The sequence below is a fragment of the Mustela lutreola genome, chromosome 1, assembly GCF_030435805.1.
Source record: "Mustela lutreola isolate mMusLut2 chromosome 1, mMusLut2.pri, whole genome shotgun sequence".
Taxonomy (NCBI): domain Eukaryota; kingdom Metazoa; phylum Chordata; class Mammalia; order Carnivora; family Mustelidae; genus Mustela; species Mustela lutreola.
In genome coordinates, this window is record NC_081290.1 from 66,925,378 (window position 1) to 66,941,735 (window position 16,358).

General features: G+C 41.6%; 1 protein-coding gene across 1 annotated transcript in view; it reads right to left on the bottom strand.

The window, feature by feature from the left end:
- GRK4 (G protein-coupled receptor kinase 4) overlaps positions 1 to 16,358 on the bottom strand; it is a 111,099-nt gene that overhangs the window by 77,511 nt on the left and 17,230 nt on the right. The window lies entirely within an intron of this gene.

Consider the following 16,358-nt stretch of genomic DNA (forward strand, 5'->3'; position numbering starts at 1 on the left):
CCCCCCCCCCCTCTGCCTGCCTCTCCACCTACTTGTGATCGCTCTCTGTCAAATAAATAAATAAAATCTTTAAAAAAAAAGAATTGATAAAGAAAGGTGTGTGACGCATAATTGGAAATATCCCTGCTGCTCTCCAAAAGGAATTACACAGGGGAGCAGTACTCCTGGGGAACTGAGCAGTCAAGGTCACAGCAGAGAAGAGACAGGCAGAGAAGAGATCTGGCTCCATCCTCCCATAGGTCTGTCCCCACCCCACAGTGTGTTTGGCCCAAACTGCAGGTATGTGAAATACACTGCAAGAATGTACTTAAGTACATTTTTAGAAACTCTTTTCCATTTTGCTACACTTTTACCAGTTACAAACATTACATATGCTTAATTATTTTAAAACAGCTCTTGGGATTTCTTTTTCTTTTCAGTGGGGTAATATGTTACAAACCTTAACCTTACCACACACACTGATATTGTTTTGAGTACAAGGCACTAATATTTAGTCAAAATATCAAGAGGGATATAACACAGAAATGTTATGTTCAAAACAGGTTAATTTAAACAGCAAGAGGGGCGCCTGGGTGGCTCAGTGGTTAAGCCGCTGCCTTCGGCTCAGGTCATGATCTCAGGGTCCTGGGATCGAGTCCCGCATCGGGCTCTCTGCTCGGCAGGGAGCCTGCTTCCTCCTCTCTCTCTCTGCCTGCCTCTCTACCTACTTGTGATTTCTCTCTGTCAAATAAATAAATAAAATCTTTAAAAAAAAAAAAATAAACAGCAAGAAAATCAGTTGCTCTTTTAGCAGTATTGAAGTACTCCTATAGTGGCTGTAAAGCTTAAGAATTAAATAAAAATTAATGAAAAGTAAGGAAGCCATAACAAATTCCTCAATTAAAGGGTTTACCCATGCCAAGTAGTTCTAAGACTCTAAATAATCCTACTTTAGGTGGCTGAGACTCCAAATGAAAAAGTATAGGCAAGGAGAGAAATACTTTGGTTGCCAGTGCACCACTGCTTGTTTCAACAAACAACAGTTTTGCAAAATATCTACCACCCACTTTGTACAATTTTACTAGCACATTTTATTTTAGGGATACTATATTTAAAAAAAAAAAAAAAGATACAGGCAGTGAAAAAGTTACATTTTTATAATACTGAGAGTTTTTAACACTTTCCTCCCAAATCCAAGGGTTCGGGAAAGTTCCTAGTTTCCAGCTAAGGATTGCAAATGGAGCATACAGGTCTGCCTAGTTTTTCTCCTGGATTCCTAAGAATATGATAAAAAATTCAAACAAAAACCAAAGCCACAACAAAAAGAACGAAACCCAACATGGAAAACAAATACAGGGTATCCACAGGAGTCCAAAATTTGTGGATAATCTGGAAGAAAGCTGCTCCATTGGATTTGTTGAAGAACCCTCAGTATAAACCCTACACAGTCGGGACTTCCTAAGGGAACCCGCCCACACGCCCCCTGCCCGCTGCAGAGCCCCTCCCACTCGCTAGAGCTGGGAGGAGCGGAGGGGGCGGGGCGGGGCGGGGCGGTGCAGGGCGAGGGCGGGTGGCCCCGGCCCAACCGGGGCCGGGGCTTGGGGAGCTGTCCTAGTCCTGATCAGAATGACTGGCTAGGCGCCTAAGATTTAGAGGCCCCACGAAACACTACGCATAACCACTGACAGCAGACCCACATCCAGGGGCAGCCCGGTGATACTCCCAACAGTAAGGAGAAACGAGGAAACCTCTGAGAAAGAGTAAAACGTTAGCTACTAGACCTAAAGCATCAGCGACACTGTACTAACACAGCCAGAAACTAATACACCAATGTTTTCAAAGTTCAGGGGTCAAGGGAGGTGGAAATATTCTGTAACAGAATTCAATATTCTGTAACTATCAAACAAGAAGTCAAAAAAGGGACATTTTCCAAAATTTAAGAACTCAAAACTTTACCTTCCATTCATCCTATATAAAAAAAAATTACTTATGGAGTTTTAATAATAAAACAAGAGAAACTTAAAAAAAAAAAAAAGAAACCAAAAATGACAAACAGTGGGTATGATACAGAAGAAGCAAAGAAATATAGAAAAATAAATAACCCTATCAAAATACTCGGAATACTATCCTTGGCAAAGTGTGAGCAGTGCAGAATAGTTTCCTTTTATTGGCTCCAACAACACTTGCTCATTTCCAGATCATATATAATTATGAAATGATATGGAATATAATTATAATATGTACTACTGTACCATATTTTAATTCTTAAAATAGCCTGTGAACCAAGAAGGTAAGCGATTGACCCAACAAGTATGGCTGAAAAAGGGGACTCAGGGAAGCAAAATATAGAGGCAAATTAAGCTTTACAAAACAGCAGAAAAATAAAAAAAAGACTGAGATTGTATTTTCCACAAGCCTTGATATCATACCAAGGACTTCCCTCTACCCTAGAAGGAACAGAGATGAGCGTAACAATTAGTGGTGACAATTCTTCACGTGTTTCAGGTACTATTTTGAGTCCCTTCTATGTATCATTTCATGGACTCTTCACAAGAGTAAGTTTAGCATCTTAAGGAACGCAGAGACCTTTTGGGAAGTGCTTGCTCCTGAGAGCTACTTAGGTCCCAGGGCAGTGGAGGCAAAGTGGGGCAATGGGACCAACCATCAGTAAGAGGAGCCGGGCAGGAACAAAGGCAGCAGAGTGGGAAGAGAGAAGCCAATTCTCTGGTAACAAAAGAATTTCAGAAGGCAACTCATTCAACTTCTGTCAAGTCTCCCCCTTAACAGTGAGGACATGATGACAGGAACCACAGGAGCCCTACTCTCAAGGAACCCATCCTTTACTGAGGGGACAATGAGGAAGCTGATGGACAGGTAGAAGGCAGTACCCTTCGTGGAGATGAGAACCTGTGAGCAGAACAGTCCCAGACTCTGGTTCATACAGTGGGCACCAATATCTGTATGGTGTAGGCAGCACTGGGGAAATCGAGATCATTCGCTGGTAGAGAAACAGGAAGAGAGGCCGGTTGTGCCCCATGAGCAGAGGAAGGGGCTGCAAAGCAGGTGGCCAGAGTTACATAAATGGGGTGGGAGACATCTTTGAGATACCTAGGTTGAGGAATTGCTCCACAGCCCAAGAGATCTGGAGTAGGATGCCACAGCAGGGGGTCAGGAGGGAACAGCCTGGCCAGGGAGAAAACAGTGTACTCCAAATTAACCTGGCTAATTTGGCAAACCAAATGTCCAAAGTTTAAGTTTATTTGGGGTATGTGGAGTGGGGGTAGCTGTGGGTATATTTTCATTTGTTTTGCATTTTATATTTATATCATCCTCAGATACTAAAAAATATTTGCTTATTAGAGATGGATTCCATTCAAGCTTTCCAGATTTATTTCTTGATCACCCTTAATTTCATCCAGAACTCCTAACAGCTAAATCTGAGTCCTTACTTGTAAAGGAAGCTACAAGTCTTAATTTAGGTGCAGGCAGGAAGAATGTAAGATTATTTGTGCATTTTAAGTCTATATCCAGAGGCGCCTGGGTGGCTCAGTGGGTTAAAGCCTCTGCCTGCTCGGCAGGGAGCCTGCTTCCCTTCCCCTCTCTCTCTGCCTGCCTCTCTGCCTATTTGTGATAAATAAATCTTTAGGTCTATATGCTAAAGCTCAGATACTATGTAAATTTCTGTCATAACTGTAAAATCTCTTGAGTAAATGATCACATGATGTAAGCCACATTTTCTGAGAGAGCTTTAAAAACTTAGAGAGCTTTAAAAACAGAAACACAGGTTAAGAGCGCCTTAGGTTTTTCCAGAAGGAAGCAAGGCAAAATCAAAGAGCATGAGGAGGTCTGAGACAAGACCAGGTCAAATGGCACACACCTCACACTCCTCTGGAAAATGCAACCGCTGCCCTGCGCCACAGCGCCAGATCAGTGAAGGAAATGAAGGGCCTCAGTGCACCACCTGGCTGAGAAGGCCCAATCAACAGGAGTTTGACCTTAAGGACAAGACGGTCCTGTGGTGTGATGGAAAGACAAGGGGGACATTCAGACTGGACACAGCACTGATACAGGCACCTCACAAGAAAACCTCTCATGTTACCCAGTCCGTTTTTTTAGATTGGCTCAGGTACAAGAACAAAAATGGTGCATGGTTCAAAAACACCTTAATTCCAAAATCTTCCACTTATATTTGGGTGGTGGGAATATAGGTGATAATTTACTCAGTAAAGTCCTTTAATTATTTCAAAATATTTCATGATACATACAATCTTCTCCATCCTATAGCAACTTCAAATTTTCACACTGATGACATTAACAGAATCTTAGAGCAATGACAGCAACATCATGGAACCTATACGAAGTAGTATAATCAGGGAATTTAAAAAATGTTTCTCTAAATCAGTCTTTAAAAATATGACATTTAGGGGCAACTAGATGGCCCAGTGGGTTAAGTCTCTGCCTTCGACTCAGGTCAGGATCTCAGGATCCTGGGATCGAGCCCCACGTCGGGCTCTCTGCTCAGTAGGGAGCCTGCTTCCCTCTCTCTCCTCCTGCTGCTCTGCCTTCTTGTGATCTCTCTCTCTGTCAAATAAATAAATAAAATTTAAAAAATAAAATAAAATAAAAATCTGACATTTAAATAATCACAAAAACTCCAAATCTCTTGCTTTTTTACCTTATCTGCCTCACAATTCTATTAATGATTTCACTTTTCCATGCAGTAGATTTCTTATATTACTAAAATTAAATACTATAAACCAGAGAAATGTGTCACAAAATATATCTCAGAAGCAGCAGACAGCCTTCTGTCTTCCCATCAGAGGCCCTGGTCCTGCAGGAACCAGAAGACCCAGCTTCTTCTTTTGACTCCTCAGAGACTACCCAGTGAACCATCTACTGTTCCAGCCATGAGTGAGCAGAATGGGGGGAGAGAGAGAGAGGCCCCGCCCCACAGGGAATTCGGGCCACGGGGAGGCTGGAGCCCTGCCACAGTGGACAGGGAGAAGGAGCACAGAGGCCGTCTGGGCCTGGAATGCACAGTGTACCAGAGTCCAAGTCCATTCCTGAGAGGCACTCTCCTGATGGGCCGAGTTGGAAGGGGGACCAGCTAGTCAAGAGACTGCTGTTTCTAAATGCACCAAATTCTAAGACAAGAATGAGCCGTTTACCAGAAGCTTTCTCTCTTGTTTTCAAAGTGATTCTCCTTTAGAAAGGACACTGACTCAGAGTTTTATAGCTCGTGGATTTTCCAGCATCCACAAATTTAGGACAATCAGAGGATAAAAATCAGAAAAACCCAAAATATGCTTACTAACAGACTAGATCAAATGTACAGGTAAACTAGTAAAATAAAGATCTGCTTACGAAGTAGAGGGTAGCTGAGTGGGAACGTTCTTTCATTAGGGGGGAGTCTGCTTGTACATCTGCCTGACATAACTCCAGCTGAGGTCACCAATTTATTCATTCCTTCATTCATTCAACAAAGCTGTGGCTGAGCGCTAGAGATGGAAACAAAGACTCTGACCTTGGGGACAAAACCAGCAGCTGCACAACCTTTCTGCTGCATACTCACCTGCCTGGATCTATCCTAGTCTGCTGGTCTCTTGACCCCTCCACTTCCCAGACTGCATACAGACCCATCTGCCTGTTCCTCCTTGGTGTGCTTCGCCTGAGCCACACGGGGATGTGAGGGCTCTTTCCCCGTCCTCTTGTCTCTAGGAAGAGCTTATCCACTCCCAGTCATGTGATGCCGAGACACCAGGGGACACGGATATCTCCCAGATTGCACATATAGCCTAGACTCCTCTGATCTCTAAACATGAATGCACAGATTGCATCCAACACAGCCCCTCACCCTGTGAACCTGATCTCGGTGGGTGATCAGAACTGGGAGTCATCCTTAGGACCCCGTCCTTCCTACTTCCACATAAATCAACCAGATCCCACTTCTTAGAGATCTCTCATAGTCATCAGGCTCCATGGCCTCCAGCTGACACTAAGCTTCCATCACTCCTGCCAGCAGTAGCAACAATGTCTCCTTTGGCCTTCCCGCGCCTTCCCGCTCCCCTCTCTGCACTCTCAATCAGTCCTCACACGGAAACCCCAGATGCCCTTCAAAAACGTGCGTCCACTTACATCATCCCTCTGATGGAAATCTGACAGATCGACTTTCCACTAAGACAAATGCCCTTACCAGGCCCACAAGCCCTACCTCCCTCCCTTCCTCTCATACAGTGCCACCGCCCTTCCTTGTTTCCATTCCAGGAAGACTGGTCTTTTTCATGTCCCTGGAAATTGTCATGCTCTGTCCCACTTTGGGATCCTGTACTTACCCAAGTCTGCACCTTTTCCTTCAAAGGGCTTCCTGCAGTTTGTAATGAAGTTTATTTCTGCAATTCTTTATTTTATAACTATCTCTGCCAAGAGGGCAAAGGTCACATCTGTTTCTTAGCCACTGTATTGGTAGGGCCATACCCAGTGCTAGGTACACGGAAACAAATAAACGATGACATTTAAAACTTAACTGAGGCGGCTCCAGTGGCGCAATCGGTTAGCGCGCGGTACTTATAAAACTTAACTGAGGGCGCTGTACACCTTAAACTTATACAACGTTATATGTAAATTACATATCTCAATGCAAATAAACTAATTTTAAAAAGAGCATGAACTAGGGGAAAAAGTTAACTAATGGGACATTTAATAAAATTTACTTCATTCTATTCACTAAAACTTACCCCCAAAGAATCAGAAACATACTGAGGTAATTAATATGCAAATAGACATGAAAATGTTTCTATAACCCTATGAATACATTCAATAGCATAAATAGTCCCAAGATAAATTTTATATCTTAACTACAATGCAAATGTCAAATAATGGAAGCAACCTCCGTTCTAATCACTTGGTGCTATATGCAGAAAGTACTATTAACTCTATGGATCAAATATCAGTTGGCTCAAAGAAGCGCAGCCAATAACAAATAAAAAAGGTGTTTGACATTATTAGTCATAGGTGAAGTGCCAATCACACTCACAAGGATGGCTATAATGAAAATAAGTGTCGGCAAGGATGTGGAGAACCTGGAACTCTCATATATTTCTGGTGGGAATGTAAAATATGCAGCTGCTTTGGAAAACAACTTGCCAGTTCCTCAACAAGTAAAGCCTAGAGTTACCATCTGTAGCAAGCTGAATAATGGCCCTCCCAATGTACCAGGTCCTAGTCCCTATAAATATGACCTTACTTTTAAAAAAGAGCCTTTGTTGGGACACCTAGGTGGCTCAGTGGGTTAAGCCTCTGCCTGTGGCTCAGGTCATGATCTCAGGGTCCTGGGATTGAGCCCCACATCATCAGGCTCTCTGCTCTTGGGGAGCCTGCTTTCCCCCCGCCCCCTCTCTCTCTCTCTGCCTACTTGTGATCTCTCTGTCAAATAAATAAATAAATAAATAAGAGCCTTTGCAAATATGATGAAGTCAAGAATCTCGAGATGGCAGACTCTCCTGGATTACCTGGGTAGGCTCTAGATAGAAACACATGTTTTCTCACAAGTGTCTACAAATAAACCCTCACATTTACAGTCAGGGGATTTTTTATAAAGGCACGAAGAGAGTTCAATGGTGAAAAAATAGTCATTTCAATGAACGGTTCTGGAACTGGATATCCAACGCAAGAGAATGAAACTGAATCCCTACCTCACGCCACACCTGGATCAAACATCTAAATGTGAGAGCTAAAACTATAAAACTCAGAAGAAAGTATAGGTGTAAATCTTTGTGATTTTGGATTAACTAGTGGTTTTTTAGATATGACACCAAAAGCATAGCAAAAAAAGAAAAAAATAGATCAATTGGACTTCATCAAAATAAAAACTTGGGTTCCTAAAAGAAATCATCAAGAAAGTAAAAGAAAACACAGAATGGGAGAAAATATTTGAAAAGCAACTGTCTGATAAGAGTCTAGTAACTAGAATATATAAAGAACATTTACATTTCAACAAAGACAAGGCAAACAATCCAATTAAAAAATGGGCAAAGGTGGTGCCTAGACATCTTAGTCAGTTAAGCTAGCATCTGACTCTTGATCTCAGGGTCATGAGTTCAAGCTCCACATTGGGCTCCACACTGGGCACAGAGCCTACTTTAAAAAATGGACAAGGATTTGAACAGATATTTCTCCAAAGAAGATATACAAATGGCCAATAAATACATGAAAAGATAGTCAGTATCATTAGTTATTGGGAAACACAGATCAAAACACAATGAGATATGAGTGTTTGGCTGGCTCAGTCAGAGATCAAATGACTCTTGATCTCGGGGCTATGAGTTCAGGCCCCATGCAGGGTGTAAAGATTACCTAAATAAATAAAACTTTAAAAAATTAATTAAAGAAAAAAAGAAAAGAAAAACCCACAATGAGAAACCAATTCACACCCACTCAGATTGCTATAATAAAAACAAAATGGAAAATAAAAAGTCATGTCCTCTCTGAGGAGGAAACTGGAACCTTCATACAGTGTTTGTGGGAACATAAAATGGTATAGCCATACTGGAAAACAGTTTAGCAGTGCCTTACAAAGTTAACATAGAATTATCATATTATCCAGCAATTCCAATTCTGGGTATATACACAAAAGAAATGAAAGCAGGGACTCAAACATTTGTGCAATGTTCCTAGCAGCATTACTCACAATAGACAAATGGTAGAAACAACCCATTCGACAGATGAATGGATACACAAAGTGTACTACATATATACAATATCCAAATCAATGCCACTGAACTTTGCATTTGAAAATGGTTAAAATGAGGCACAGCCTGGGTGGCACAGTTGGTCAAGCAACTGACTCTTGGTTTCAACTCAGGCCATGATCACAGGGTCATGAGATCAACCCCACGTGGGCTCCATGCTCTTTGGGGTGACTGCTTATCTCCCTCTCCCCTTGCCCCTCCCCAGGCCCTTCCATTCAGCAGACACGCACTTTGGACTTTTTGCTTTAGATAAAAAAGAAAGATATCCCAGGAGAAAGACCAGAGGGGGAGCGAACCCGCGGAGTAGCTAAGAGCGGGAGTCACACCCAGGGATGGGCTCCGTGGAGAGGTGCACAGGGCTCAGCAGAAATGGCCTCTCCCCAAAGCCTTGTTTTTTAGGAGGGGGAGCCTATTTTGTTAACTGGTTTGGGGTAGGGAATGCGGTTTTCTTTTCTTTAATCTCCCTTGTTTCTTGGGTGGGGGGTGGGGATAACTGGCTGTTCAGTACCCATGGGCCAGAGTGGGGGTGGTAGGAGTGCCACTCTCTCTCTGGTTTAGGTTTTTGGCCTTTTTCTTCTTTATTTTTTAAAAGTCTGTGACAGCTGCACCCCCCCCACCACCCCGACCAACCCCAACCCAGGATCTTGTTTTTTCTGGGGAGTCCTTAGAGCCCCTAACCGCCCCACACTCTTCACTTTCCTTCCCACCCGTTCACCCTCTGTACTTCCCACAGTGTTTCACACTTGATGATGTGTCGTTCACGCTCTTAATCCCGTCACCCCTAACTAGGTCTGGTGAGGGGGGCTGGGGGGAGTGGGAGGAGGGGCGGAAGTGGAGGAAGGATAGAAGGACGTGTTACCTCTTCTGTTACTTTTAAAACAAAGTTGTTTGGTGGCAGCAATCTCTGCCCTGTCACTGTTAGAGGCCTAATTTTATATCTATAAATATATTAAAAAGCAAGTAAAAAAAAAAAAACTCTCTCAAAAAAAAAAAAAAAACCACTCTCATTCTCTCTCTCTCTCATAAATAAAATCTTTTAAAAATGGTTAAAATGGTAATTTTTATGTATACCCTACCACAAAGAAAACACATGTACAGGAATGTTTCTAGCAGCATTATTCATAATAGACAAAAAAAATTTAAACAGCTCATCGATCTACTGACGAATGGATAAATAAGTGATATATGCATATGGTGAAATGTTATTTGCCAAGAAAAAAAGGAATTAAGTACTGATTCAGACTACAGCATGGATGAAACTAGAAAATTGTATGTTTACTTCTAGATGATTAGTGGGGTCAAGGGCAGAGAAACATTTACTATATTACTCTTTTGTTCCATATAGAACAATGAGTACATATTACTTCTTAAAAGAATAACATCTAACAAATGGTACAATGCCAGGCACGATCTCCAGGCTGGCACCGCTTACTCACCAATGAAATGTCTAAGCTCGCTGCACTGGCTGACAGGGGGCAGCTTCAGCATTTCCCTCCATTTTTTACTACGACCACTTTTTTTGCCATATCCTCCTGAATTTGGGGGGGAAAAAAAGTATTTTTTTAAATGATCAGAAATATCCAACTATAACAACTATTTCCACTAATGTATTCCGTTTGAGTAGTTTGGTCCCTATGGTGGGTGAAAATACAAGCTTATAATAATTTGTCTTACCTAGAAGGCAGCTTGACAAGTATAAAAATCCCCAGCAAAGCAGTCACTGGCTTTATGATTTATAAACCATGTGACTCTGATTCTATAACTGACTCTGCGGAGCCTAAGCTTCCAAATTTGTGAGTTGGACCTAACACAACATATCACACATGGTTGCATCCCTACTAAGGAGCAAATGCCTGCAAAGGACCAGAAATATAATGGTAAAAAGGACAACATTGCTCCCCTCCATTCTAGTGAGGGAGAGTTGTGTTTTTTGGGTTTTTTTTAAGAGCAGGTAATGTTAAGTGTAAAAAAAAATTAGCCAATCATACAGTAGTAAATGATATGCAACAAAATCAAGCATGGCAAAGGGTGCTATTAGGGATAAGGTGAGATTAGAGAAAGCCTCCCAAGAGGGTCACACTTGAACAGAGACCTGATGGGGGTGAGGGAATGAGCCTCGGGAAGATCTAGAAGCGAGAAGAGAATGGCGGAAAAAGCTATTAGGTGATATTTGAGCAGATGGAGGCTGCACTGCAGTAAGCATGGCATACAGTAGAGAAATACTGAATCACTACATTGTACACCTGAAACTAATGTGATATTGTGAGTCAACTATACTCAAAGAAAAGAAAATGTTTAATGAAGTAAAATAGAATTTTCATAAGGTAATAGTTTAGAAAGTTTTTTTTTTTTTTAAATATTTTATTTATTTATTTATTTATCTCAGAGAGAGAGAGAGAGAGAAAGGGAACACAAGCAGGGGGAATGGGAGAGGGAGAAGCAGCCTTCCCACTGAGCAGGGAGCCTAACACCGGGCTTGATCCCAGGACTCCAGGATCATGACCTGAGCCAAAGGCAGACACTTAAACAGCTGAGCCACCCAGGTGCCCCTAGAAAGATCTTTTTTAAAAAGGCCCTTTGAACAAAACTTAAGAGAAGTTAGAACCTTCAATTTTAAGCATTCTGAGGAGTTGAAATTTTATTAAATTTTGTCCAAGAGAAAACATTATAGTTTTGGCCAGTAACAGAAAGGCTCCAGGGCTATAGGAAAGAATAGAAAAATCAAGAGGAAAGCCACGTTTTGGGAAGTGGTTTCTAGGAGCTTTATATATATTGACTCATTGAATCATCCTTCCCCCATGATAAAAATAGTACCACTATTCCCTTTTCTCAGATAAGGGACCAAAGCAAAGAGGTAAAATCACTTGTCCAACATCATGCAACTAGTGAGAAGTGTGGGTCTGCACCAGGAATCTGCTTAACCATTACTGCTATTAAGAAGCAAAATGGTGTAAACAAAGCCCTTTTTATTAAAAGTACACAAACATTTATAAAATAAATTATTTGGCATAAACACATTTAGAAATTAAGCTGGGATTTGAGCCCAGATAATCACACTGGCCAAGCGAGGACATTACCTTTGTCATAACAGCTGTTTTTCTATCAATAAACAGGACCACCAAGGTAAATGCATAGAAAGAACTGGAATCTGGTCTACAAATTCTGCTGGATATTAAGGGGTTTGGGGGTTGGTTTTCTGCTATGAATACCATAATTATTTTTATAACATATTCTCTATTTCTGTAACATATTATACACCACCCCTAGTCCTAGACCCACCAGAAACAATCACAATCATAAATTTAGTGCATTTATATGTGTGTGTGTGTGTGTGTGTGTGTGTGTGTAGCCTTGAAAAATATACTGTTTTAGAGCAAGATTCTTAACCTGGCATTCACGGGCAGGTATCAGGGTATCCTGGAATTTGGACAGAAAAAAAATCACCTTTAGCTTAACTAACTTCTAACCAAAATTCATCATGTCTTTCAGCTGTAAGTGTAGGCAAGAGCATTAAAATATCAGTAGTATCTTTGACTTCATCACCAAGAGCATTCAGATTTCCCTCTCACATTACAGGGGCTAGAGAGAACTTAAAATATTTATGTTCGCACTGCCTTGAAATGATCACAGAGGTGCCAGACCAGCTGTCAGACTGTCTAGAAGTGTTGAGGTGATGGAGCCAAGCAACTGCTAGGCAGCTTTGTGCCTGGTAGTTAATTGTTCAGACTCCAAATGGCCAGGTCCTATGTTCTCACATCAATGGTCCAGCTATGTATTTTACTCTCTGTGACTCCCTACAACTGATGGATACATAGAAGCAGGGGGGTTAGTCAAGGCAAGCCCACAGCTGGCCCAAAGCCCCATTCAAACGAGCCATGATGGCCTTCACACTGATGGCTCTTTAAAGGATGACACTTGAACTTGCCTGTGTATTTACTGCCTTGCTACCTAGTGCTCTGAGAACCAAGCACTTTCACAACACAAACCTGTTTAAAAAATTTACTATTTCAATACAGTTGACTTCTTTCACAATCATATGTATTTTTATTCACGTTAAGAACCCCTACTCTAAAAGCTGTTAGTAAGAATGGTGTGCTACTGGGGCACGTGGCGGGCTCAGTCGTTAAGAGTCTGCCTTTGGCTCAGGTCACGATCCTGGAGTCCTGAGTCATGAGCACCACATCAGGATCCCTGCTCAGAGGGGAGTTTGCTCCTCTCTCTACCCTTCACCTGGCTTGTGCTCACTCTCAAATAAATAAATAAAATCTTAAAAAAAAAAAAAAGGTGTGCTACTGCATACAATTCGATTTTTTCCACACAGCTCAGTCCATTTTGATGCAGATTGTTCACTATTCCAGCTGGGCTCTCTTCTGTTCCTCTCTCTTCCCCACCCTCAGCCTCATGTTTCATGGCCCAAAACACTCCTCCTCAACAAAGCTAGATCCCTCATTTCCTCAGGTCTTTGCTCCTGGTCAGCCCACAAGCTTTCATGTCCTACCCCATGCCTAACCCTTAGCACCCCCTTTTCTGCTTTATTCTCTCTTCTTGGCCCTTATCACTGTCCACCATACAATCTATTTAATGGATTCTGTTGAGGACCTGTCTCCCCACGAGATTAGAAACTCCTTGAAGGGGGCGCCTGGGTGGCTCAGTGAGTTAAAGCCTCTGCCTTCAACTCAGGTCATGATCCTAGAGTCCTGGGATTGAGCCCCGCATCAGGCTCTCTGCTCTGAGTAGAGCCTGCTTCCCCCTCTCTCTCTCTCTGTCTGCCTCTGCCTACTTGTGATCTTTGTCTGTCAAATAAATGAATAAAATCTTAAAAAAAAAAAAAAAAGAAACTCCTTGAAGAGAGGGGTTTATCTGTGTTATTCACAGCTGTAAACCTGATAGCTATATGAGCAGCTGGTGTAAAACACTCAATAACTATTTGGTGAATGAGTGAATGGATGAATTTGTTTTAATACTATATAGTAATCTACTATATAAATATTCTATTTGTCCACTTCATACTGATGGTCATTTAATGGTTTTGGTTTCTAATATTAGACACGTGTTATAGCAAACATTCTTACAAATGTCTCCTTTACCACCATTTCTGGAGAATAAATGTTTAGAAGAGTTCTTGACTTGGGTGTGTTTTTTTTCCAACATTAATGGATACCATTCACCTGTTCTCCAAAATGGTTGTAATTTACGATTACTTAAAATAAAGCATACATACTGGGTATGATACCCTTGATAGGAGCCACTCTGAGTTACTTTGTAGAATCAAAAAGGGGACACCTCTTCCTTCAGTTTAGAACAACTTTAGTCAGAAGAGCTCCACGAATAGCAGAGGCTGAGACTAAGCCAAATAAACTTAGTTCATTTGCCTCTTAAAGTCAGGACATTACGCTAAGTGAAATAAGCCAGTCATTGAAAAGTCCTACACTGTTAAGATTCCACTTATATGAGGTATTAGGAGTCAAATCATAAGAGAGAGAAGCAGAATGGTGGCTGCCAGGGACTGGAGAGAGGAGAGATGGGGGGGCGGTTATTAATTGGGATAGAGTTTCAGTTGGGGAAGATGAAAAGAGTTTTGGAGGTGAATGTGGTGATGTTTGCACAACAGTAAAAATTTACTTAATACCACTGTGCACTTAAAAATGGTTAAATACATTTATAACAACAAAAAGTTTTGGGAAAAAAGAGAGTTCCTCAAACAACATAAAGTCATTTTGTTGTTTAAGTGCTAAAAAGATATCACCCAAATGTCCACTTTATATTCAACCAGAAGTCTTTTTTTTTTTTTTTTTTTTAGAGATATTTATTTATTTATTAGGAGAGCGTGGTTGGGGGAGGCGCAGAAGGAGAGGGAGAGAGAGAGAATCTCAAGAGAGAATCACTCCCTGCTAAGCAAAGAGCCCTATGTAGGGCTCTATTCCATGACCGTGAGATCATGACCTGAGCCAAAATCAAGAGTCTGATGCCCAACCAGCTGAGCCACCCAGGTACCCAGCAAACACAACAATCTTCATAAGGTTGTTAGTCAATGTGACCACTCATCCTGTAGAACACTCTCTCAGCACACAAAGCAGCATTTATCCAGAATCATTGTACTGGAACAGTATATCTAGGTCCCAGCTTGCTCCTTAAGTAGATCCAGGGCTATTTTTCTTCCTCACTACAGCTAATGTCAGCAGTTAACTGGTATGATCAAAGCAAAAGAAGGAAAAACTGCTGGTGGGCCTCCCAGTTCTTTCTCATCCCATGATAAAATCACAGGGCTTTTTTTTTTTGTATTTCACCAAACAGAAAAATGAAAAAGGAGGATGGGAGAGAAGATAACAGACTTTCTTATAAGTACCTTATTTGGCCAAGTATATTTTCATTAATACTTTCAAAGAAAGGCTACTGCAATGCAAAAGTAGGATGCACAATCTTAAAGGATGATCTGCTAATTACATAGATTCGTTTTAAGATTTGCTCTTATTTAAAATCCAGTACATTGTTTTCACTACTCCCATTTAACTATGTCAATGAAAACTTGGCCTTCATAACTTCTGTCCAGAAGAAATGTAGTTCCAACAGATATTCTGCTCTTTCATGCCCTGTTTTGCTTCCATACTCTTAACTTCATTGTCTACTATGGCTTTACTCACATTCGAGTCTCTTCATCTTGTTATCTCACTGACAGCCCATTTCCCTGTCTCCCAAGAGTGGTCTTTTTCCAAGCATGTCTCTAAAATGCCTGGGAAGAGGAAGGACAGGATTATCAAAGACACAGCCTCAGTACTCCTAATGCAGAAGAGCCAGCAAGGTGGACAGGCTTCCCACAAGGAAGGTCACAGGCCAGGGCAGCAGGTGCTGCAGAGCCTTGGCCAGGACTCAAGGCTTGGTTTGGCCTCTGGCCCCCAAGCCAGAGTACAAGGTGATGATAGGTCACTTCCCAGATCCACAGACTGGCAGGGAAGCAGCATACCCTACCGGGCTAGGTTCTCCCTGTGTGCATAAGAAAGGCTGATCACAGGGTATCTATCCAATGACTAAATCAGAGCAAAGCTGTAAACAGAAACAGAGCTAGCATCTCCTACAATATTTTCTTAGGGAAGTCCCCTAATTCCGACTTTTCCTGAGTCACATTGGCTCACCAATTTATATGAGCTCAAGTTAATGAAATTTTAGTGTACTTGATTTATCTGAAAGTCTTCAGAAGAAAAATAGTGTTTCAGAAAAACACTGCATTGTATCCGTCCAGCACAACCTTTCAGGTTATCAGATTTTAGCCTTCCTTGTCTTGACCTATTGTACAGCTTTCTGTAAACTGTGGGTGACGGGCACACATGCAAACTGTTTGTCTGGTAGTTCCCATGGACTTCTCTTCCCTCTAGACAAATCAGTTTGCCCAGATTTGCAATTCAATTCCTTTCATCACATAAATGTGAGCTTTTTGATTTCATCTGAACTGTTTAGAACATGTGCCTGGTTCCCTATGTAAGTAAAAACAAAACACATGTTCATTTTAATGTGATCTGTATGAGCCTAATTTACCTTTCTCTGGCAATTACCTTTTAAGATGCCTTACTCCTAGTCAAGCCCCGTCTGTGAGACCTGTAGTGATGTCCCCTCTTTCATTTCTGATAATATTGTGTC